General features: G+C 39.1%; 1 protein-coding gene across 1 annotated transcript in view; it reads left to right on the plus strand.

The window, feature by feature from the left end:
• LOC103258182 (histone H3-like centromeric protein A) overlaps nt 1–26,077 on the plus strand; it is a 44,088-nt gene that overhangs the window by 17,389 nt on the left and 622 nt on the right. The gene's annotated exons all lie outside the window — the stretch shown is intronic.

Genomic DNA, 26,077 nt, shown 5'->3' on the forward strand with positions numbered 1-26,077 from the left:
TTTTTGGAGTCAGAGTCTCTCCGTCGTCCAGGCTGGACTGCAGTGGCACACTCATAGCCACCCCAGTGTCGACCTGCTGGACTCTGGCAATCCTTCTGCCTCAGTCTTCCAAGTAGCCAGAACTACAGGCGCATGCTACCACGCTTGGCTAATTTTTGATTTACTGTAGAGACAAGGTCTCGCCAAGTTGCGTGGGTTGGTCTCAAACCCTAGGGCTCAGGCAATTCACTTACCTCGGCCTCCCAAAGTGCTGGGATGACAGGCTGAGCCACCGAGCCCGGCCTACTTTAACAATTTTTAAAATCATAACTTCAAGGGAGAACTCATACCAAATGAAAACAATATTTTTACCTTCTTAATCTTGAGAATATACACATTAACAAAAATTTAAGCCTTAAAAAGTTACATAAGCCAGGCTCAGTGGCTCAGCCTGTAATCCCGCGCCTTTGGGAGGCTGAGGTGAGTGAACTGCCTGAGCCCACGGGTTTGAGACCCACCTGGGCAGGCGAGACCTCATCTCTACAATAAAATCAAAAAATCAGCCGGGCATGGTAGCGCACGCCTGTAATTCCGGCTACTCGGAAGGCTGAGGCGGAAGGATCGCCGGAGCCCGGCAGGTCGAGGCTGCGGTGGCCAGGAGTGGCCACTGCACTCCAGTCTGGGCGACAGAGTGAGACTCCAACACACACACACACAAGTTACATAATATCCTCACTTTAATTGATTTGCATCAAAGGCTTATTGAGGTATATCTACACCAATATCACAGAGAGAAAGCTTTTGTTTGCCCAATTGTTCCCAACCAAGAAGATTCAGACTATGCTCAAAGTGAGATTTTGGAATAATTTTTAAAATAGAGAATGCACTTAACAATTGGGCTAACAAGACAAATGTTTAAAACATGGAACAGGCTAAGCTCAAAAAGTTTTCCCTACTTAAAAGATTATTCCAAAACTCTCACTTCAAAGAAAAAAGACATCTAATTTTTCCATGCTCCCAATTCTATTGAGTTTGAGTAACACTGTACTTTGAATTTGAAATCCTTAAAGTCAAAAGATCCTTAAATTATTCTGCCTGAAAGCCATGTTTTTAAATTCATTCATTTGCCTCAATCGGATTATATAATCATCAGGTTTTTCCAAACCTTAAAACATGCTTCAAATACACCCACTACTAAAGTATGAACTAGTACATTTTCTCCTGAGTACATTTGGAACAGTCTACTCGTCAGATGGATCACTTACAAAGTAAGAACATAATTCCCTGAATCAATAAAAGTAATTTTTTTTATTTTCCTGAAATCATAACAATGAAATTCCATCTACACTATCAAAATTTACAAGTTCCTCCAATTCAAGCAAGCATTCTTCAATCCACAATCTACAAATCACAATCATGCACAAAGCTGATGTTAGAATAACATTTTAATTTTAGTTCTCATCCCAACTTTCACTGTTGCTACAGTGTCTCATCTTCATTGTTCATTGTGTTACTCAGAGAACAAGGTGAAAGAAGTCAAAAAGAAATGCAATGAGACTAATTTGCAAGGTAATGCATAATACAGTTAGCTCATCAAAACCTGGAGTATTTCTACCTTAATCCTTCAAGACAATAATCTCCTGTTTTCCCTCACTCTCATTCAGATACTTCACAGAAGTCTGGGAAAGGGTGCACCCTGAGGAGAAAACCTCCACAGATGTGAAAGTAAACTAGAATAGGGAAATGGAAACCCTAAGAAAGCCAACTGGTTTTCAAGAAAATCTCGACCTAGTAAACAAAACTTAGGTGCAATGTAGAGATCATTTTATGTACTTTTAATGACAACCCATCATTCAACCTCACTTGAGCTCCTCCAATGATTAATGCCAAATTATTAGACAGTTCTAATGGTTTGAAAGTTATTTCTTTAGCATTCAAATGTATCTACCTATAACTACTTATTAAGTGCCCTGAGGCTAAACAAAACAAGTTTAACTCTACTTGAAATGAAACCGTTTAGCTACTGGAAGGTCTCTCTCCCACTCTCTCATTTCCAAACATTGTTTCTCATTTTTTAAATCTGTAACATAACATTTTCAAAAACTTGCTTAGTTTTCTGTCCTCAGAAACTTCTAAAATGAAACACAGTGCTTTACTTACAGTATTTTAGGCTTCAATACTTAATAAATTTATTCTTTTAATTTGGACAATGGGATGGGAATAAAAAACTCAACATCTCTTCAAACTGTTAATAAGATTTAGATAGTCTAGATGAAAATTCTTAAGAAGCTAGGGCTGACAAATGGTACTGGGACAACTGGATATCCACATGCAAAAGAAATGAAATCAGAGCCCTAATTCACACCATATAAAAAATTATCACAAAATGAAGGAAGCATCTAAAAGAGCAAAAAATCTAAAACCCTTAAAAGAAAACATGCAGGTAAATCATGGCCTTGGATCAAACAATGGTTTCTCAGATATGACACCAAAAGCACAAGCCACACACACAAAAATGAACAAACATAATCAAAAATCAAAACTTTTAACTTCAAAGGCCACCAACAAGAAAGTGAAAAAACCCAGGAATAGGAGAAAGCTCTTGTAAATCACATCACAAGGTACTTGTATCTAGAATATATGAAGAAATATTTCAACTCAAAAATAAAAAGGCAAGTCAATTTTAAAGTCTGAAGATACATAATACACAAATGGCCAATAAACATATGAAAATACACTCAACATCATTAGCCATCAGAGAAGTGTAAGTCAAAATCACAATAAGATACTACTTAATACCCGTTAGGATTGCTACCAACAAAAAACAATAATCAGAGTTGGTGAGGATATAAGAAAGTGAAAGATTCATATGCTGCTAGTGGAGATAAAAAATGAAGACAGTTATTTGGAAAACATATCGGCACTTCCTCAAGTTACTAGAATTTCATTAGAAATAATGAATTACTCAAATTTTAAAAAAACATTTACTGAAAAACTGATGGTATATCATTACAAGATTTCACAAGAGTGAAAAAAAATACATCAGGACATGTTTTATTACCAGCAACTACAATGATTCATGTTTAAATTCTAGGTGGCAATAAAGCAAACAGCATACTTGATGTGCCAAGAAGTGATAGCAATTATTTTTATAATTACTACTAACAACACATCTAAAACAATTCACTAAATTACTCCATTTCTAACTTTTTACATTTTCAAGTAAAAAATCCTTCAAATTGACGAAGATTTTATACTCAAATAGTAAGCTGGAGAAGCAATATCTTTTCATCAAAGTACGGGTCACTAAATCATTAATAGCTTAATAAAGCTGATACAGATATCGCATTTTGTTTTAATTGCAAAGATTTTTAAATTTTTATTTATTTTTTAAAACAACAACAGAGGTCAACCACAGACGTGACCTCCAGCAATAAAAGCAGGATTTCAAGTGCCAGATACTCAGCATATCAGGTTTCCTACATAAGTGACAGGGCAGTAAGTTAATATCTCTAATGTGATCCAAAACCCTAAAAAGATCTGGCACAAAACCATCATGAATGACTGCCTCTCTGGATGTAAATTTTTAAAAATATTATTACAGTATCATAGCCCCCGATACCGCATTTTTTAAAAAGTAATCATAAACTAGAAATACCTACTCCTCTCAAGAAAAGACTTGTTAAAGTACAGCTGCTGGGGTCCCAACCCCAGACTTTCTGACTCAACTGGTAGATCTGGGTTTCAGTCAAGAATGTGCATTTCTAACAAGTTACCAGGAGTTGCCAGGTACCCTACTGCCAGGACACTGCCAGGTACCCTACTTTGAGAACCACTATACCATCTTGAATCATCTACCACAATATGCTTTTGAGACCAAAAATTGGTAATTTTGATAATCCAATAATCTCCTGTCAAACATCATTTACCAAACATGTCATATGTGATAAAACTAAGATGTATAAGAGAAGCTTTTAAATCGTTTGGACTTCATCTTTCACTAACATGCCAATGAAATGCCTTTGAAGTCCTGGATCCATGAAGCCTTCTCTGACTCTACAGCTGGAAATAACTGCTTACTATTTTAAACCTCATTAAGTCCTCACTTGTACCACCCATAAAACACTGCCAACTTGTATTATTTATTTAGCTATTTATACTTGAGACTTATCTCACCTATTAAACTACGTTCCACAGTAACTTACCGCCAGATGTTTTCATTTCCCTCAGAATTCTTACCACAGGCTCTCCATAAATACTGAATAACTATTTAGTAAATAATTAAAATCAATATACAAGGTCTGACAATTAAGGTCACAAACTCATCCCAGAAAAAGTGCTACATACCTTACTGCTGAGTATCACTATGGTCACCTTCAAAGAACTCCCCTTGGGAAGCTATGCACCAACACCAGTGTCTGGTCCACCCATCAAAGCAATTTGTGAACTCTTTTTTCTGGAATGGCCATCAGAGCTGTAACTGAATCAACTTGATATCTTAAATGTCATCAAAATGTCTTCCTTTCAATATTTCCTTTATCTCCAGGTAAAGAAAAAAGTCACTGAGGGCCAGATCAAGTGAGTAAGGAGAGTGTTCCAATACAGTTGTTTACTGGCTAAAAACTTCCTCAGAAAGTACTGCATGAGCTGGTGCATTGTCATGATGCAAGAGCTCCTTCGGGACTATTTCTGCACACACCTTTCTCATGCCAAAGATGTTCAGCTAAGATCTTCCTGTTTCTCTATCAATGTTTACTTGATCCACTATGCTTCTTAGTCAGTCAACAATTCTGAGGCACAATTTGAGGAATTTTTGCAATGTTGTTGTCAGTTCCTCTCGTTACTGGCTGTCCTGACCGCTCTTCATCAGCTTTCTCTCCCCTCAGGAAAAAGTTTAATCCATTTGTGCACTGTTGTTTACTTCATGGCATTATCCCCATAAACTTGGACTAAGATGTCCCTGATTTCGCTTCCACTCTTGTCAAGTTTAAAGTTAATGTTTGTTTGTTGTTCTAATTTAAGCTCCAACATTCTCACAACAGCACACAAAAACATGCAACAATAAATGCCACTCAGCAAGACACTGCCACACACTGACATAAACACAGCTGTGAAACACTGATATATCAAGGTCATGAAACCTTACTGAGTTGTTTGGACAGTACAGCCAACGTGAGTGCAAGGTGGCGAGTTCATGAACTTAATTGTCACACCGTGTGTCCTTAATTTCATCCCAGAAAAAAAGGCACAATAGTCAAGCTTTTACAGCGAAATGAAGAAAAATCAAATCCATTTCAAAGGACTATATATAATGTTAGATTATAACATTCAACCTTGTAAGTTTAGGTGTAGGAAGAACAACATAGAATGAGAGTCTCAAAACTCAGTTTCAATAACAACATAACTCTTCAGCAGGCCAATTAACCTACATTTCTCATCTCATAAGATGCATTCAAAAGTTAGGCTATTGGTTTTCATTATTAATCTGCCAGACATATTATAGCCAGTATAAGACCAGCTGCCCAAGTATAATTCTTTCCATACTGTATTGCTTACATTAAATATATCTCTGTGTTAATGACAACACACACTCACTGACAATATGAGCACACCCAGGATACAGCCCCAAGTAGGGGTTGGAGCCTAGGAAGGGGTCCTGGAGGTGGCCAAATAGAGGTGTTCTCTTCCCCTCAGGCTCCATGCCTGGGCATGTAGATCATGCTCAGGCTGTCACCACTGTGACAGGACAAGTGCTCTCCATGCCTGCTGACCACATCCCGTAGCTGGCAGTCAATGTTCTCCTGTACCCTTCCTTCCTTCAGACAGTTGGCCCCCATAGCTGGTTCGGACCAGACTGGCCTGTCTGGATCAATGCCCAAAACCTTTGGTTACCTTTGGTTCATTTTTTTCTTTTTTTTGAGTTGGTGTCTCCCTCTGTCACCCAGACTGGAGTGCAGTGGCTGCTCCCGGCCACCGCGGCCTCAACCTGCTGAGCTCCGGCAATCTTTCCGCCTCAGCCATCCAAGTAGCTGGAACTACAGGCATGTGCTACCACACGCAGCTAATTTTTGGATTTATTGTAGAGATGAGGTCTTGCCATGTTGCCCAGGCGGGTCTCGAACCAGCGGACTCAGGTAATCCACTCACCTCAGCCTCCCAAAGCATGGGATTATAGGCTGAGCAACCGAGCCTGGTCACCTTTGGTTCATTATACTACTAAAAATCTCACCCCTAGAAAGAAATCACAGCTACGCTGTGTACATGCGACACATGTACAAGCATGTTCTCACACTGAGCCTATGCACTAGAAACCTTTGCACACTTAACCTTCACTCCACCCTGAGTAAAAAGCTGTGTGACCTGTATGACTTTTTTCTGTCCAGTGGCTGCTCCTGGACCCCTTTTTCTGTAAATTTGTTCCTGAACAAAGCCCATGTTGTCCCTGGGTCATTTCCTCAGCCTCTCAGACACACTGCCTTCCTTTTTGGGGTTTGTTAGAGATCGGGCACTACAGACATGTCTCTTGACATACTGCCACTGACCTACACACAGAGGTTCAACTTGTGTACATATAGCTCCCACCAATTCCCTTCCAATCAATAATATTTTTTTAATGGTATCTCCACATCACAGAAAATATCACAGCATTCAGCAACACAATTTTATTTTTATTTTAAAGATGTGGGGTACAATTCAGGGTTAGGTATGCAAATGTTGATTAGGCAGGTACCCTTGTTGATTTGATGAGGTGTGCCCCTCCCTCCCCTGGCAGTTTCCCTCAACTGCCAATCCCTTTCTTACAGTATTATGATAATTGTTCATGGTTCACTTATAAGTGACAACACATGGCACTCTGTTCTTTGTTTCTGTGATAGATCACTGAGTATGATAGACTCTGAATCCATCCAAGTTGCTGGGAAGTCCGTATGTTTGTCCTTCTTTACGGCTGCATAATATTCCATTGTGTATACGTACCACATTTCAGCAACATTTTAAAAGTGTTTAAACTTATCTGCAATTCTAGTAACATTAACTATAATTCTTCTATGATATTTCTATATAACTCTATCAATTATTTTTCATGTCTGCCCTTTGTAGATTGTAAATTTTAAAAAAAGAAAAGAGAAAGAGAAAAGGGGACCTAATGTTAGTTATCTCTGACACTTAACACAGTGGCTGGTATACAACAGGTGCTCAAAAAATACACAAAACCAGAATTATTTGAGATCTTGCATACTCTTTTTCACAAAGCACATGAGACTATTAGCATCTACATTTGGCAAATTTACAAAAGAAATGAAATGTAGCACAAGAAAAACATACTAAATATGCAGTTCTATTTAATCCATAATGGACTCAAAGGTCAGAACAGACAATGAAAGGAACAGTTTAAAACACTATTAAGTCAATTTAAAGAGTTTGGGTGTTTTTTGTTTAAATATACACAGGCAGTCCTCATTTTGGATGGTAGTTTTGGACTCTAAAAACAATCAAACAAGGTTATTGAAAGATCAGTGGGAAACTGTCAAATTTAAATTGTCAAAATGTTTTAAAACTCTCTTGCTATCAGTTATAGATGTATAGGAAGACATAAATATTATAAAACTAATATTCCTTTAATAGACTTTAAAACATCAGGACCATTGTGCATTGCTTCATCTCTATGTAAATAGCTTGAGCGCTTTGAATAGCGCTCTTCTCCTCATGGTGTAGCTTAGAATACAGAGCAATCATCTGTTCTCAATCTTGGGTAACTGTCATAGAACTTTCTCAGTGGGAACCACCTTCTGACTCTATCCTTTGCACTTTCGATACCATGAGAGATCTCTGTCTGAGAGCTCCTTTGGTGTGAAGGCCTTCTGACTCTATCCTTTGCACTTTCGATACCATGAGAGATCTCTGAGAGCTCCTTTGGTGTGAAGGTTTTTGCCAGCGTTGCTTCCTCTGAGACCATCATTCTTTCATCACAGCCACGTTCCTCACTTTCACCTGTGAGCTCACCTTCAGTTTCTCCAATGCCTATCAAGAGTCTCCTCAACAGGAACAACTTCTCCCAGTCAGTTATTTCCTCTATGATTACATTTACCTCTGATACAGATTTTACTTTCATCTTTGTTGACAATAAGATGTGGGATGCTTAGAAGACAGTAGGTCCATTGAGGAAAACAGGTAATACAATGGGGAAAAAATGTGAATGACCACAAAAAGTTAATTGGATTACAGTACAATCTTTTTTTGTTGGGAATCATTCATGGCAAGAACCCTCATATGCAAAAGCGAAAGACATGACTAAATGAAGAAAACAGTTACGACCCTATCCAGGCAAATAATTCATTTCGTTTATACACAAAGAGACCTGTAAGAACCTGATACCCTACTCATGAATAAAGGAAATGCACAGCTTAACAAAAAATACAAGTTTTAAAGATTAAGACATGAAAAGGTACTCAACTCTCTCCTGAAAGAAACACAGATTAAGGTTTCACTGATAACTATTTAATGCTGAGCAAAATAAGCCATAAATAAGGGCACATGCTGTATGATTTATATAAAATACAAAAATAATGAATAGATGGTATGTTTTTTTTTAAAAAGGGACTCTTTCTCACCTACTAGATAAAAACTTCTACAACACCTTGCGGTGTTACAATACTCACACACTGCTGGTAAGCACATCAATCACTACAACCTCCACGGAGGAAGCTTGACAGTGAAATTTTTAAATGTACATAACCAGCCAGGCACAGTAGCTCACACTTGCAATCTCAGCACTCTGGGAGGAGGAGTGAAAGGACAGCTGAGCCCAGGGGTTTGAGACCAGTCTGGGAAACTTGGTAAGACCTCATCTCTACAATAAATCAAAAAATTAGTCAGGCATGCTGGTGCCTTCCTGTGGTTTCAACTAGTTGGAAGGCTGAGCTGGAAGAATTGCCTGAGCACAGCAGGTGGAGGCTGCGGTGGCGTGAGCGGGCTGCTGCACTCGAGCCTGGACAACAGAGGGAGACTCCAACCCTCCCCCCCAAAAAAGTGTATATAGCCTTTGAGATTCAACTGTGGGAAATTTATCCTTCAAAATATTCTTGCACACTTGCAAAATAACTTACTTACAATGTTATTCATTGCACCATTAGGAAAAGAAATGAAACAACCCACTGTCCATCAATAGAGGCCAAGTAATACTACAATGAAATATTCACTCAAAAAAAAAAATGAAGAAACTCTACAAATACTGATATAAACATGATCACCAAGCCGGGCTCAGTGGCTCAGCCTGTAATCCCGCGCCTTTGGGAGGCTCAGGTGAGTGGATTGCCTGAGCCTGCGGGTTCATGACCCGCCTGGGCAGCAAGACCTCATCTCTACAATAAATGAAAAAATCAGGCGGGTGTGGTAGCACATGCCTGTAATTCTGGCTACTTGGAAGGCTGAGGCGGAAGGATCGCTGGAGCCCAGCAGGTCGAGGCTGCGGTGGCCGGGAGCGGCCACTGCACTCCAGTCTGGATGACAGAGTGAGACTCCAACTCAAAAAAAATAAAATAAAAATAAAAACACGATCACCAGGATATTGTTAGGCAAGAAAAGTGGGGAGGCAAACAATGTGTATAATATACTACAATATTTTTGGAAAAAACGTTGGGAGAGAACATACTACATACTTGTCTGCATATAACAGCATCATCTCTGGAAGGACACATGAAAAACTGATAATATTGGTTGCTCCAGAGAAGAACCAAGTGATTAGAGAACAAGTATGAGAAAGTTTTTCACTGTATACAGCAGTCCTCAACCTTTTTGACATCAGGGACCAAAAGTGTTTCATGGAAGACACAGATACTTAGTCCTACACTTATAAGTTGAAGGGGGAGGGGAGGGAAGAGCAGAAAGAACACTTTTGGTCATTCTGAATATTCCATCAAACCTTGAAGACATTATGAAATCACTACTTCTAACAAGCCTAAGATTCCTGCTCTGCTGGCATTTACATTCTAGTGTGAGATTTAGAATTTTTTTTTTTTAATAAAAAGCACTCTGAGGGTTAATCTCAAAGGTCTGGAACTGGCTTGAGTATATTCCCGAAACAAGAAAAGTACTGCTTAGTAACGCTGCTTTGAAAATGGGGGTCCAATGAGCTATGGCCTGTTTGTACCAGCTTGTCGGCATTATTTATTGTTAACAGTGGCATTGATGGGTTGCACTTGGTTCTGGGGAGACCCGGAGGGCTCTGCCATCAGGGCTGGTTGTGTAGCACAAATATGCCTATGTGGCCAGTAGGATGTAAGACCCACTGAGACTCCTTTGTGGGACACCTAATTTCGTGTTCCCTGTACAAACCAGCGATCCTGCTCTAAGAGAAGGACATCCATGTGGCCCTACAGAAGGAGACCAACTGGAGCTCCCAGCCAGCCTCTTCAGGGGCCCTGTGGAAGGCAGTCTTTGGCTGAGATGTACAACCTCCTGTTAAAGCAGGTGCTGTACTGTTTCCCTTTTTCAGCAACAGCCCACAGACTGATCGATCAGCACTGTTCTTCTGGGTCATGTGGGGGGGTTCTTTAGCAAACTTTGTCTAATTGCCTCTGTTAAAGGAACAAAAAAGTTTAACAGATATAATTAACAAATTAAAATGGGAAAAAAAAATATCATGATGATAAAAAGTCATAGACGCCAAATGGGATTAGATATAGCAGGGCTAGGAAAGGAACAGGGGAGCATCATGAGCCCAGGTACAAATGACAAGAAGTCAAGTAGTGACAACCAGTGGTAAGAGAATTCCAAGCAGGGAGAAACATAGTACGTGTGTAGGCTGATTCAAGCAAAGGGTAAGCGTGGCAAGCAAGAAACAAAAGAGCATTAAGTCAGAAAGGTGGGTGGGGCCAGACAATAGAGGGCCTTATAAATCTGGATTTCAATCCAACAGCTTTCTGCCTGTGCTTGCTGCCTCTATGTGCTCACGCAGCCCTGTGCCCTCACTCCAAAACTCACAATGTCTCCTGAAGATAAATACAATCATACAATCTCACAGCTTTAAATGAATCCAAACTCTGAGTGAACACTATCTTTATTATCTCTCTCCCCTATATTATACAGTTTCAAAATATATGCCCTAAGCTTTTATCACTCTGCTCCAAAGTTCTGCTCACTTTTCACACAAGATGCATGTCCAACAGACATACTCTAGATGGATAATTATTACAAATCACACATCTCTTCTATCTGGAGGCTGAATAAAAATATATACGTGTATAGCTGGGCTCGGTGGCTCAGACTGTAATCCCGCAACCTTTGGGAAGCTGAGGTGAGTGGATTGCCTGAGCCCACGGGTTCGAGACCCGCCTGGGCAGGCGACCTCATCTCTACAATAAATCAAAAAATTAGCCAGGCATGGTAGCGTGCGCCTGTAATTCCGGCTACTCGGAAGGCTGAGGCGGAAGGATCGCCGGAGCCCAGCAAGTCGAGGCTGCGGTGACCAGGAGCGGCCATTGCACTCCAGTCTGGGTGACCGAGTGAGACTCCAACTCAAAAAAATATATATATATATATACGTGTACACACACACACACACACACACGAGGGGGGGGGAAGGGAGAGGGAGGACACGTGAACACACCATATTGGACATCTGTTGTTTTTAGTCCTCTGCTTTTGTTTTAAAGAAACTACACAACTTCTGCAGTCTTTTGGTTTTCAGTCACAGTGCCCTTTCCTCCCCTGGTCAAAGACCTCAAGCTAGGCAAATCAGACTACTTTACCAGACATTTGAATGTAAAGACATGGAAATTGTACAGGAAAATAATTCAAATTGATTCCTAACTACTGCCAAGTCAGCCTACTGATTTCTACAGCCTAGATTCTTTGTTCTTAGTTCCATTAATTCACATGTCCTTACTCTTTTGGTTTTTTTTTTGTTTTTGGGGGGTTTTTTTGAGTTGGAGTCTCACTCTGCCACCCAGACTGGAGTGCAGTGGCCGCTCTCGGCCACCGCAGCCTCGACCTGCTGGGCTCCGGCGATCCTTCCGCCTCAGCCTTCCAAGTAGCCGGAATTACAGGCATGCGCTACCACGCCCGGCTGATTTTTTGATTTGTTGTAGAGATGAGGTCTCGCTGCCCAGGCGGGTCTCGAACCCACGGGCTCAGGCAATTCACTTACCTCAGCCTCCCAAAGGCGCGAGATTACAGGCTGAGCCACCGAGCCCGGCTGTCCTTACTCTTTTTTGCTTCAGTTAACTCGACTGTTCTTGTTGCTTGCAACCAAAAAAAAAACAAGTCAAGAAACCAAGCTTCTGAAAGAGGTCAGTCAGCACAAGTCATAATGCAACCAAGATCCATAAAGCAAAAAAGAGCTGGTCTCCTGGGACCTGAGAGGAGGAGAGAAAACTTAGTGATAATGGCAAAATACTACATTTAGAAGCCTAGCATTGTGGCTACCAAGGGAAATACATGGCAATTCAGTCCCTTCAGGACACATGCCAATTATCTATGAAGCAAGCCAGAAAGTGAAATCAGTTATGGTCAAAACAGTCCTGCAATTCTCTCAAACACTGGCTTTCAGAGTTTTAAACTGATTCATGTTTTCTTTACCTCCCCATTTGTTTCCTTAAAGTAACACCCCACCTAGTTGGAGGTAATCTAAGAGAACCTGTTCCCTAAAACTGTTTTTAGAAAGGACACATCTGTAATTTCTCCACCTGTACTTCCTCTGTAGGTTACAATACCTCTTAAATGCTCTCCTAATATCCTTCCTGCCCTACATGGCAGTTATGTCTATGTGTCTCTATAAGCAATAAAATATTACCATCCTAAAGACAAGAAGAACATTTGAATCTCAATACCTACTGGCATATAGCAAAAATAACTATAATCACTGAAGGCTTCCCATTAGGAAATATCTGCATCATTTCTAGCAGTGCTAGGCACTGTGTATATATTTCTAATCTTTATCAAGCTAAGACGTGATTATTCCCAATTTACAGTTGCAAAAACAGACTCAAAGAAGAAAATTACCCAAAGTCATTAACCTAGAATAATCTAGATCTTCTTGAATCCAAATTTCTCCACCTTTTCACTATTTCAGCAGATCAAGATCTAAACTGGATCTTCAAATTGAAAGTTACAACCAATTTGTGGATCATAAAACAAATTTAGTGGGTAATGCTCTTTTTTAATGAAATAGAATGAGTGCATCACATGAAGGACAAATATTGTCTTATGAACTCTGCTTTCAGTTTTATATACACACGTACAAGGCAGCAATGTTAAATGTATATCTTACTGTGGATCACAGTCAAAAAAAATTCTGAACACCACAGACATAAACAATGTCTTCACTATTGTACGCACACATATACGCTGTCGATTTTTTCACTAAAAGACTAATATAGGCAGTAAAATTCATCGCAATCTCACATGTTACCAAAAATAAAGAAATAGATAAAGTTTAAACGGTGTTGAATGAAAAGGCATTTGGGATATAAATGTCATTACCTGTCCCCTGCCAGCAAAGAGTATCCTGAAACCACACTGGTACATCTGTAAAACCATAAAGAAGAAAAAGGAACTAGCTGTTCTTTCTTTCTTGTTTTTTTTTTTAAGTTGGAGTCTCACTCTGTCACCCAGACTGGAGTGTCGTGGCCGCTCCTGGCCACCGCAGCCTCGACCTGCTGGCCTCCGGCAATTCCAGCAATCCTTCCACCTCAGCCTTCCGAGGAGCTGGAACTACCACACCCGGCTAATTTTTCATTTATTGTGGAGATGAGGTCTTGCCAAGTTGCCCAGGTAGGTCTCGAACCGCGGGCTCAGGCAACTCACTCACCTCAGCCTCCCAAAGGCGCGGGAGTACAGGCTGAGCCACCCAGCCCGGGTACTGTTCTTTCACTCTTTTCCACCAGGTCTTGACTAAGTTATTCCCAAAAGTGTTTCTCTGCTTTGCTATGCTTCACTAAAGGTAACAACCTAATTTTGTCAGTTTTCTGACCATTTTCCATGAGTGACTGGATATTCTTCAATATAGGCCATCTCTTTTAAAAGATTACTTCACTTGCACATATAACCTTATACAGACAAAAAGCACTCAACAGGTCATGACAAGCAATATGACCATGATTATGCATGTTTTCGTCTATAAGAGGCCATATGCCCAGAGACCAGCAGCAAGCATGATGGCATACACAGAAAACTGAAATGTTCTTCGTTACTGAGGGGAAAAAGATGACTTATTAATTATTCTAAGGCACTTTACCAAAAGAAGTTAATGCATGCTGAGAGACATATGTTTAGAAGCCTTTACAATCAGTCACAAATGAGTCAACTACTGCTCAAGGTGTGGAATAAATGTATCTATCGCTCCTCCTTCCCAAGGTCCCGTCCCCCCCCCCCCTCCCGCAAATGGCAGGGAAAATATTTAAATTAAAATAGAACCATTACATTGTTGCCAAGCAAGAAAAGATGGCATTGGATGATTATAAATTGTCAAGAATTCTGGGCGTACTAAAAGGAAGACTAACCAGCAGAGAAAAAAAAAGAAAGCCCACAAATCCACCTATATGACACCAAAGTCTCTTCAAGAAGAGAAATTCCAAGTAAAAATCAGACTAATCACAACTACAAGGGTTATCAGGGCCCTGTATAACTCATATTCTGGACAGACAGACCCATCCTCTGATCTTGTGAGCAGAGATGCCGGTGGTGGCAGCTTCTGCTTCTCTCTTTAGGATAAAGCCAGAGTAGTGACTTCTATAAAAGTGGGCATTCCAGCTGGGTGAGGCTTCCTTTGAGAAGAGCCAGGTCTTAGAGAGAAGCAAAGCAGAAAGAGAGGAAACATCAGACTTCTAATTCTAAGAGAGAAATAAGAGTGGCTGAAGGGAAGAGGGAGAGAAAGACAGAAAGAAGGAAGGCTCTCGCAATACTATCCAAGTGAAACATACCAAAGCGCTGCTCCTCTGAAGTACGTGAAGACAACAAGTGTCCAAGGGAGCAGGTTCCACTCGCCTGCTGAGACCTTCCCCTACGTCCTGCAAAGAGCACTGTGATCCACACAGACCCCATTCACAGAACCTATCACCAAACCTACTATCAAGAGAGATGCCTCACAGGAAAACTACTACACACTGCAGCAGAGACATGCAGCAACTGCCTATACTAACCAAGATGATCGAAGAATTTCTGAAACCTAACCATATAAAAGAGAAGCAGCAAGATGAACACACAGAACTGTATAGAACAGAGAGAACAGAAATCAGACCACTACAATTTAATCCTCTTTATATCTTCAGGGCTGAGAAAACACTACAAGACAAAAATAGGCCACATCTGAGATGAAGCAGTAGTAATGGCTATTAAAGCATTAAAAATATTAAGTAAAGTACTTATAGTTAAGTAATAAAGCAAGCATGACTGAACACCAAAGCATTCACCAAAGTATTCACCCAAAGTATTATTTGTCACTATAAGTATGTGACAAATGCACAGGAAGTGAAGAAAAATACAGAAAACTGAAATTATTAAGAAAATTACTAAAATGCGATGCTCTAGGGAGTAGCAACATCTACTAATACAAGACATCCAAAAGTGGAGAGCAGAGATGGACTGTAATTAATCAAAAAAAGAGGCAAGTTAAGCTTCAGAAGAGCTAAAGATTTCGATGTCAAACTGCAGACTCACTCAGTAATACGAAAAGCAAAAAAAGACCCATAACTAGATTAAGCCTAGGAAAACATCAGAATGCCAAGAAAGTCTTCAGAGAAAAGCTAGAATCACCTTAACATCCACCTTCCGATCAGAAATACTGGATGTCAAAAGACAACACAACAGTATCCCTAAGTTTTAAGATAAAGATATTTTGAAACTAGATTCCTATCACCCAGAGCTTTCCCAATATGTGTGTTCCCAATGGTTACCAGGTGTGCAGTCACACGTCTCTGCTGCAAGCAGCCGCATCCACCACACAAACATCACCACCTTCTATATACACATCATGGCATAGGAAAGGTTGGGAAGCACTGCTCTCAAGTCAGACATCGCGTCAAATAAAGACACTGCCGACATTCCAGAACTGAAATGTTATTTACATGGAAAAATAAAAAAGAACAGCAAAACAAAAAAGAAATCCAAGAAAACACAGTATGAGATAAAAGCAATAGTTGCAGCTGAGTATGAACCAGAGGTAGCATGTGAAAAAGGAAATAAAAGAAGATACATTTGTCACTGACAGTGGAGATTCTCCAAAACAGTAAAGGGTCAATGACACAGTATTATTTCCTTCCGCATAAATGTTACAGTGAATAATAGCAATTACAACTATTAATTGTGGTTTTTGATTTTTTTGTTTTGTTTTTCAATTTTTTTAATTAGCCTATAGAAAACAAAAGGAGGCACAAAAGTAAGTAGTTGCAATATCTCATCTTTACCCAGCAAATATGTACTTTTATAAATTAGAAAAAAGAAAAAATATAAGCAAGAAAAAATACACTAATTTCCTAAAAGCTTTCGTGTGAGATGCGTCCCATGGCTACTGTCAAGAAGTCAGAGTCTTTAGTATAATTTATCAAATAAAGTAACTAAAGCAAGCAAGCAAGAGAACCATGAACAGCAGTTGGCTCTGGATGGAGGGGGAAAGATACTCACTTTTCTTCTTATTATTCTATACTGCTTGGAGCTTTTTCTACTGCTTGTGGGCATTACCTTTAAATAATTTAAAAACGAATTCTGATTTTTAAAAAAGTTATGGTATATTATAGAAATTAGAATACTAGATAGCAGTTAAGAATTTAAGATGTAGGCCAAGCACAGTGGCTCAGTCTGTCATCCCAGGACTCTGGGAGGCTGAGGCGAGTGGATTGCCTGAGTCCACGGGTTTAAGACCAGCCCAGGAAACTTGGTGAGTCCTTGTCTCTATAATACATCCCAAATCAGCCAGGCATGGTAGCACGCCTGTTGTACTGGCTGCCTGGAAGGCTGAAGCAGAAGGATCGCCAGAGCCCACTGGGTCGATGCTGGGGTGGTCGTGAACATGTCACTGCACTCCAGCCTGGGCGATGGAGGGAGACTCCGACTCAGAAAAAAAAGAACAAGCTGTAACTGTACTTACATGAAAAAATATCCAAGATACTTGATTCTCACATCAACAGAACAGGATGCAGAGGATCTCAACTGCTATTAAACTATATGTAAAAAAGTCATATTACATACTTTTCACATATCTCTATATATGCTGAAAGTGTACAAAACCACATTTGAACACTTACATGCCAGCCTTAACCACAGCTGTCTTTAGTGAATGGAATGAGCTCTGAGACCTCTCACACACACAATAGCATTAAACACAATAGCAAAAAAAAGTGGAAGCAACCAAAGGGTCCATCAAAAGACAAATGAATAAACAAAATATGGCCTATACATACAATGAAATACTAGCTTAAAAAGGAAGGAAATTCCAGCACATGCTACAACACAGATGAACTTTAAGGACATTAACTGCAGTAATGCAATTCATACAAAGGCAAACATTGTAGATTTCCACTTATATAAGGTACCTATGAAAGTCAAATTAGAAAATAGAACAGTTGATTGCCAGTGGCTAGGAGGAGAGAGGAATGGGAAGTTGTTCTTTAACAAGCATGCAGTTTCAGTTTTGCAGACTTTTGGAGACTAGCTGCAAAATAAGCTGAATGTACTTAACACCACTGAACTTCACATTTTTAAATAGTTAAGCTGATAAATTCTGTTATGTGTACATTACAATTTAAAATACGTAATTGAAAAGCAAATTAAATAAAAATTTTAAAATTAAAATATAAATAGTGAAAAATTAGTAGAACAAGGGAAATACATCAACTCATGGACTTCGTATTTGTGAATTTGTCTGCTTATTAAAATGTATATGTAAACCCGAAATTAATACTCGTGGTACTTTTACAGTCATATGCAAACGTGTACAGCACAGAGAAAAATTTGAGTTGTCCACCATGCACTTACCCAACTAAGGTCAAACAAAGCAGTATTTTGCTTTCTTTTTTCAGCCATTACACTGTAAATAAATTTCCTTTGTGTGGTCTACTTAGTGTCATATTTTTGTGCTTTTTGTTGAACATTTCACTATTTAAAATAGCCCTAAGCACAGTGCTGAAGTGCTCTCTAGTGTTGCTAAGCGCAAGAAGGCTAAGATGTACCTTATGGAGACAATATATATGGCTAATAAGCATTGTCATACATGCTGTTAGCCCGGAGTGCAATGTTAGTGAATCGTGTGTGTGTGTGTGTGTGTGAGAGAGAGAGAGAGAGAGAAATAAAGTGTCTTTAAATGGAAACACACAAAGTTATTGTTAATCAGCTGACAAAAATCTTGTTACCAGGGGCTTGCTTACAGGAACCTAACCCTGTACATTCCCTAGGAGCAATGGCACAATATTTGCTGATTCAGAGGAATATCAGAGGCAAAAAACATTAATTTATGTCAACCACTTTAACCTAAATGTGATATTAAAACATAAAAATTAGTTGGGAAAGGTGGCTCACACCTGTAATCTTAGCACTCTGGAAGGAGGGGGGAAGAGGACTGCCTGAGCCCAAAAATTCAAAACCAGCCTGGGAAACATGGCAAGAGCTTGTCTCTACAATAAACCAAAAAATTAGCCAGGCGTGATGGTGCACACCTGTAGTTCTAGCTACTTCGAAGGCTGAAGCAGAAGATCATCTGAGCCCAGCAGGTTGAGGTTTCAGTGGCCGTGAGCGTGCCACTGCACTCCAGGTTGGGCAACAGAGTGAGACTCCAACTCAAAAAAAAAAAAAAAACTTGTAAAAACGAATGAAGTGTTTTTGGTAGTAGTTATGGGAGGATAGCTATTCCTTATTTTAAAATAACAGCTAACCACTGCATGCGTGTGAAACGCACTTAGCTCAGTGTCTGAACATGGTAAAAATGTAGTACATACTGAATAAAATTATCTCGTTAAATTCTTATAATCAACTTGTTGCAAGTATACACACAAACCTTCAAGGTGATGGAAACCTAAGACTGTTGCTCAATTGGTTAAGTTTGAATTCGTGAGAATGCAGTTAATTATGTAAGATGGGTCCCTGATAGTTCATTCAACCTATAACAAAATTAAATTATCAACTGTGGTCATCCATAATGGCGTGCCTACTGAAAATAAGGCTTTGGGGACCAAGGTAGAGTGAGGTGGTAAGTGATGAAGGGCATGTCACAGATACACAAGGACAGTGGAGTGGGACTACTGCCCCAACAGGATTGGAGAAAGTTCAAAAACAGAAAGTGAATATTCACAGCATAAATTCTTGACTCAAGGCACTGATCAAAAAGGCAGTTACTAAGTACGACACAAGAGATTCTTTCTCCATTCTAGGCAAAGGTCAACAAACCTTTTTCTACAAAGGGCCAGAGTGATTTTTTGTTTTTAAGACCACAGGTCTCTGTTGCAACTCTACAATCGTGTGCTGCTGGCAAGTGAAGGCAGCCATAACCCATACATAAATAACATGGTTATGTTCCAATAAAACTTCACATAAAACAATCTGAATTTCACACAATTTTCGCTTCTCATGAAATATCATTCTTTTGAATTTTTTTCAATTGAGTTAAAAATATAAAAAACGTTTTTGACTTGTGGGTCACAGAAAAATAGGAAGCAGGCCACATTTGGCCTGTAGGCTTCAGTTTGCCAGCCCCTGCTCCAAAGTTTTCAAAACCGAAAATCAAAAGCATGGTCTGATTTTGTTGACTGTTGAACCCTTTGCACTCAGAGATGTCTCACAGATCACCTACCAGCAACTTGACTGCCCTTTGTTATGAAACAGTGGAAAACAAATCACAGCGTTGCAACCAATTATTTTATTGCAATGACATTTGGCTTATAATAGAATTTGACATTGAGGAACTTCTTTATAACAAAAAACTTAAATTTTATATTTTTCTCATGTGTGGTAACATGTGAAATAGTCACCAACATGCATTGCAGATTCATTGATACATGTTATGCAATAGTAATTTGTTTAACATTTTCCACCTCGTTTTTCTATTCAAGCAGTCTAGTTTCTCTTTTTTTCATATTAATAATGTGTAATTTATTGTCTAGTCTGTTGTTCGACAACAACGTTGAAAGACGCTGTTCTGAAATGATAGATCAGAAGTTTGGCAAACTTCAGATGGGACATAAGTTTTCCATAGTTTTTGAATGGAAAACTTCAAGCAAACATACATTTTTTAAAAATCTGCACTTGCCTCAGTTTGCCCTACATAATCACCAGCAATCCTTTTATGTCCCCTAAGAGGGGACATCAGAGTGGTTTGCTAGACTTAGGATGTCCCCTCAGAGGGGACATCTAAGGGCAAAGGGCTAATTACAACATCAAGTGATGCAAGGCAAGGTCAAGAACAAAAATCTAGTGGTTATCAAACTAGTTTACAGAAATCTGGGAGAAGTCCTAAAACCATAAACAAGGACATTCCACTACAATCCTACGTGATCTATACCAGAGGTATGAAAACTACAATCTGAGGTCCAAATCTGATCCACTATGTTTTTATAAATTAAGCTTTACTGGAACACCGACATGCTCATTTATGTATTGTCTACAATGGCAGCACTGGGTAGATTTTTTCTATGATTGTGTATATCTGACCCCTACAGTAAAATGTTGCTGACTCCCTAATCCACACAAACAACTATGTATAGCACACAAAGACATCTGACAAGGGGGACATGAGTCATCAAGACAGAAAAATCACAGCCTCTCAAAGTTCCCAGACCTTCTAGAAAGAAGGTAAAGCAAGTACCCTTTAGACAAGGTTCTATAATTACATCACAAGTACTGTGATTTTTTTCTCTTGGCTCTTCACAAAGATCAACAGCCACTTATCAAGGTAACCATGCACTTGGAAAGAGAAACACTCAGACCTTTCTGGGACTATAAAATTTAACTCTTGAACTATTACGTGAAGAGCAAATAGCACCACTGTAATACATTTGTCAGAATGAGGAATTACAGCTGTCAAATAATATACAAAGTTTTGTCCAAAGTCTGTTTATCAGAAAGTGGATCCACCCTCCCATCTATGGTTATTTCCCCCAGGTGTTGAGGGAATAGTTACAAAGGGTAATCTAAAATTTACCCCCAACTGACAAAATTTCCACACTGATGCCCTGACAGGTGGAATAACAGAAAATGTCAGATGGAGACCCCTGGAGTTCTCCCTCCAAACAAAATTAAAACTGCATTCCTAGAAGAACTACCAAGTAATTGAGAGAAGCAAGAGCTGAAATTCCTAGCAGGTATCTACTTAATACAACTGTCTGGATAATGTAGACTCAAACTGGATCTGTTTAGTGCAGCACATGGTATGTGGCTACAATTCTGACAAATGGTTTCTGTACTTCTAAAAACAACTCCAGAAGCAATTTGCTTTCACTTGGCTTGGACATCAGTATATAGTCACTATATTACCTCAACTTAAGTCAATTTCTAGCTTTCCTATGACCTTAATTATTTCACCACACCAGTGGACACATGCTGGTCTGCAACATCGACAACATGAGGCCAAAAGGTCTCGTAAGGACTTTCCATTCACTGAGTGATCTGAAATCCTACAGTGACAAGTGTGGATGAGAGGAAGAGAAAATCCTCCTGCCAATCCAAGCTGCAGTACAGCTAGTTCTGTCCCTGGATCATAACGAATCTATGACTGTAGTGGTGCTCCAAGTAACAACAGACCAGTGCCATAATCAGTCATTAGCAAACCCCTCTAGAAGAATGACAGTAGAGATCCCTAAGAGTTTTTAGGGCATAATTATGCCTTCTTTGCTAATTCAAGATTCTTTTTTGAAAAAAGTTATTGTACTTTCTATAGTTGTACTAGTAGAGAACAAAGACCTGACCACAATTGACTATGAAAGCAAAATTGATCCATCAAGTTAATGTTGATATGTCAGAAACAGCCCATCATCACACATTAATGGTATACACAGGACAGCATGGAGGTTGGTGGTGAAGCATGAGCAGATGGTTCACACTTTCAGTATGTCTGTTCCTGGTGCAATGCTACGTCTTCCTTGAACAAGGCCTATAACTACATAGGGTATTCTCTAAAATTTGATTAGAAGGTAGAAAATATGAGCCTGGATTACAGATGACTCTGCACTATGTGATGGTACCATCCAGAAATTGATATTTCAACAACACTGCCCTACTAGAGTAGCTCTTAAAGAAAACTTAAAAAAAAGAAATCAGTCCACTGGGCAGTACACCTCACAGTTCACACTGTCAAGAAAGAAAGAGAGTAAGGTGCTCTCTTAACTGGGAGCTAATGTAAAAATGTGGCTAGATTTCCAGGTCAGGTCCTCAAAAGAAACAAGCATGTGAAATGAATCTGAAGAAGATATATGTATATGGACCTATCAGAGTTGACTGTGAAAATATTTTTGCCCCATGTGAAGGCTCATCAAAAAGTCCCAAATGGCCAGGCATGCTGTCTCAAGCCTATAATCCCAGCATTTGGGGAGGCCACAGCGAGTGGACTGCCTGAGCCCACGGGTCCGAGACCAGCCCCGGCACCTTAGCAAGACCTCATCTCTATAATAAATTTAAAAAAAAAAAACATAGCCAGGTGTGGTAATGCATGCCTGTAGTTCTGGCTCCCTGGAAGGCTGAGGTGGAAGGATCGCTGAAGCTCAGAAGCCATGAGCGTGCCACTGTGCCACTGTGGCCCAGCCTGGGTGATGGAGTGAGACTCCAACTCAAAAAACTAAAAAGTCTCAACTATGGAGAACCCTATAAACATGTGCAGTCACGTGAAGCAAGCTCATCCATTCTTTAGAAATCAGTCTCAACATCTTTCCCCAGCAAACTCAATGTCTAATCAAAGTCCTCACAGAAAGCAGCCATGACAGCAAAACAAAGGTCCAACAAGTTGTACCAACTTGTTCTTTTCACCAAGACTGACTTAGCTACAGCAACAATTCACCACCTTTCTCTAGGTTATGATGTGGTAACAAACACTCCTAAATTCATAATGTTTTACAACAGAGACTCATAACAGTGATTCTTAAACATTTTTATCTTATGACCTCTTTACTCTCTTAAAAATCCAAAATGATCTTGCTCTTAAAAATCTCAAAAGACTTTCTTTTTAGTTACAGTTGCATTATATTAAAAATTAAAATAAATATTTTAAATGTATATTAATTCACTTTTAAATAACCAATTACATGTTAAAATAAATTTAAAAATTTTAAAGGCATTTTCCAAAAAAAAAAAATTCTAAGAGCATTTTATATTTTTGCCTATCTCTTTAAGATGCACCTTAGCAGAAGACAGTGTCTTCTCCTATCTGCTTCTGCATCCACTCAGCTGCAAGATACTGCTGTGGTTGAAATTTATGGGGAAAAAAATACACCCAACTTCAAACAGATAAGTAGTTACAAAAGGAATATTTCAGAGTCTTTTGAGATTGCGGTGACTATTATTCTTTGATACTGTAACCAAAACTCAGTAGTCTTTTAAAGGCTCAGTGTAATGTGAAAATTTAAGCCTATCTATACAAGAACTTTTCATACTGCTACATTACTGAATGGACCTATGCACGATTTTATAATCTCACACATCAACTAGAAAATAATCAGTCCACTGAGTTAGGCATACTTCCCAAGTCTAAGCATTTCATGACAGAACATCAAACATTTAAAAAGTACATTTACTTCTATAGCCAAAATCATCAGAAAAAGCCTAAATATTGGGAAACTGTCAAGCTCACAGTAGCTGATAATTTTCTAAAATTCTCATTTTCACTTGAAATCTCAGATATTATCATTGGCAATAAATACTGTCAATTGTTTTCCTTACAGACTTACTTTGTTCATTTGAGAAAATATATGTCAAATGCTCATGCCAGAACCACAGTAAGTCACGATTTCAAGTGAAAATGAAAAAAGGTTAGTTCAGTTCGTAGCTCAAGTAACTGCAAAAGTGTTTTCCCTATGAAAACCATCATACTTCTGCATTCAGAATGTCTTCTGGAAACTTCCCATTTTCATCACAAAGACCATTAAAAAGATGCATATTCAGATCAAGACTTTTTTTAATTAATAATTTCTACTGCTTCATCAAGGACACTCTTAGGTAAAACTCTGTTTACTATAAATATGTGGTGGTGGTGGTGAAGAACACAGTCTGAAACAACTGCACTGAATTTCCTAGCCAACAACTTTTCCAAAGCACTGCCTTCGAAGTACCGTGAATAAAGCACTTAAGATTATTAGTTTTAACCCTGAAAGGGTCTTGGCTTCAATAGGCAGTGCTTTGAGAACCAATATTCTACAAGAGCAAAAATGCATTTCTCATGTTTGTTATGTCAGCTTTGGGATGGCTGCAGACATCTTAATTCTAGAACCTGGCAAAAGAAACAGCCTGTATCTGGCATCAGTTTTTCTTGGAGCAGAGGAAAATGAGCAAACAATCACTCCATACAACAGCTCTTAAAGCTTCTGTTTAGACATGACGAGTATCACTTCTACTCATCTTTAATTGGCTAAAGCAAGCCCCATGGTCAAGCCTGATGTCAACAGGGAACAAGGAAGTACTGCTCCCATTGGTGTGAGTCCTGTGGGGAGAAATCCAATAAAAAAGAGAAGCAACTATTTTTGAATAGTACACTCTACCATAAGCAACAATTAACTCCTGAGTTCCCCTCACCTCCATGTCAAACAGTGCCATATGTCACAGGGGACAAACAGCCACCTGGCAGCAAGATAACAATCGGGATCTTTCCATCATAAAGAAACTTATTTCTGTAAAATAGCTACTTAACTTTTGTAAGTGAACTTATTCTGGCTACCTTGGAAATACATCCATTATTTATAATCTTTTTGTTTTGAATGGAGAAAAAGTTTTAGGTTCTAAAGAACCAACTCACATGCCAACTTAGAAGACAAACCTTTCATAAATTATAGGTTTTAGGGGAGAGCTTGTTACAGATGTTTGGAGTTTTAGTCCAAAAGGAGGTACATATGCTGATGAGGAACAGGTAAGTGTCTATTGCCATAGAAATCTTATATTCATCACTACTAAAAGTTTCAAGTGACTTTAATTTGTGGATGTTTCCACATTTTTAGCTCTAACACCTAACACAGAAATTAAAAGTTAAAATTCTCAGTCTCCCTTATAGCTAAAGACATGGCATATTATTCGATCTCAAAAATAAACCACCAAGAGACTTTGATTTTGAAGTAAGCGATGAGTAGAGCTTCCAATTTTTGTTCATGCCCGAGGCAGCAAATACGTTTGGCTTTTGATGAAGGTAGCAGCCAAGACTAGCCATTTCCCAGGGGTTGCAATGCAGAATGCCTGTCAATGAAACAATACCAGGGCAACAGCAGTGACATCTGCCATCAAATTGAGAACCTGGTATTTAGGACTTCGTATGAGTGGCTTTGCCAAACCCAGTTATGCAGTAAGGTTTTGTGTAATGTTCCCAGGAGCTTGGATTTAAATCTGTATCTATATCTCTAGCGCTCCCCCAATGACTGTGAACTACCTGATATTCTGTAATAATTCCCTACTCTGATTACAACAGCTAGAGGGTGTTCTGTTATGTATAATAAGGAACTATAATTTACAATACTTACATTATACTCATTTTACATATAAGAAGATGGAGGTTTAAAATGGCGAAGTAATTTACTGATAACAGGGTCTTAAATTTCAAAGTTTTGCTACTTTTATATTATACTATAATTCTATAAGTTACTTAAACAGTACAGGAAAGCAAGTGAAACAAAATTTACTATTGCTATAAACAGGACTTGGCAAAGTATGGCCTATGGACCAAATGTAGAACCTGTTTTTTGAATGGTCCACAAGCTAAGAACAGTTTCTACATTTTTAAATGGTTATGAGGAAAAGCATGTGAAAATCATATGAACTCCAATTTTAATACATCACAAATAGAACTGCAATAAAAATAAAATAAAGCCACACCTATTCATTTGCATTTTATCTATGGCCACTTCCCACTATTACAGCACATTAGAGTAGCTGCCTAAATACAATCTGACATTTTGCTGTAAAAAGCACACTGGGGCCCTCCCCGCAGTCG

Source organism: Carlito syrichta, unplaced genomic scaffold (assembly GCF_000164805.1).
Source record: "Carlito syrichta isolate Samal-C Ts95f unplaced genomic scaffold, Tarsius_syrichta-2.0.1 Scaffold302015, whole genome shotgun sequence".
Taxonomy (NCBI): Eukaryota; Metazoa; Chordata; class Mammalia; order Primates; family Tarsiidae; genus Carlito; species Carlito syrichta.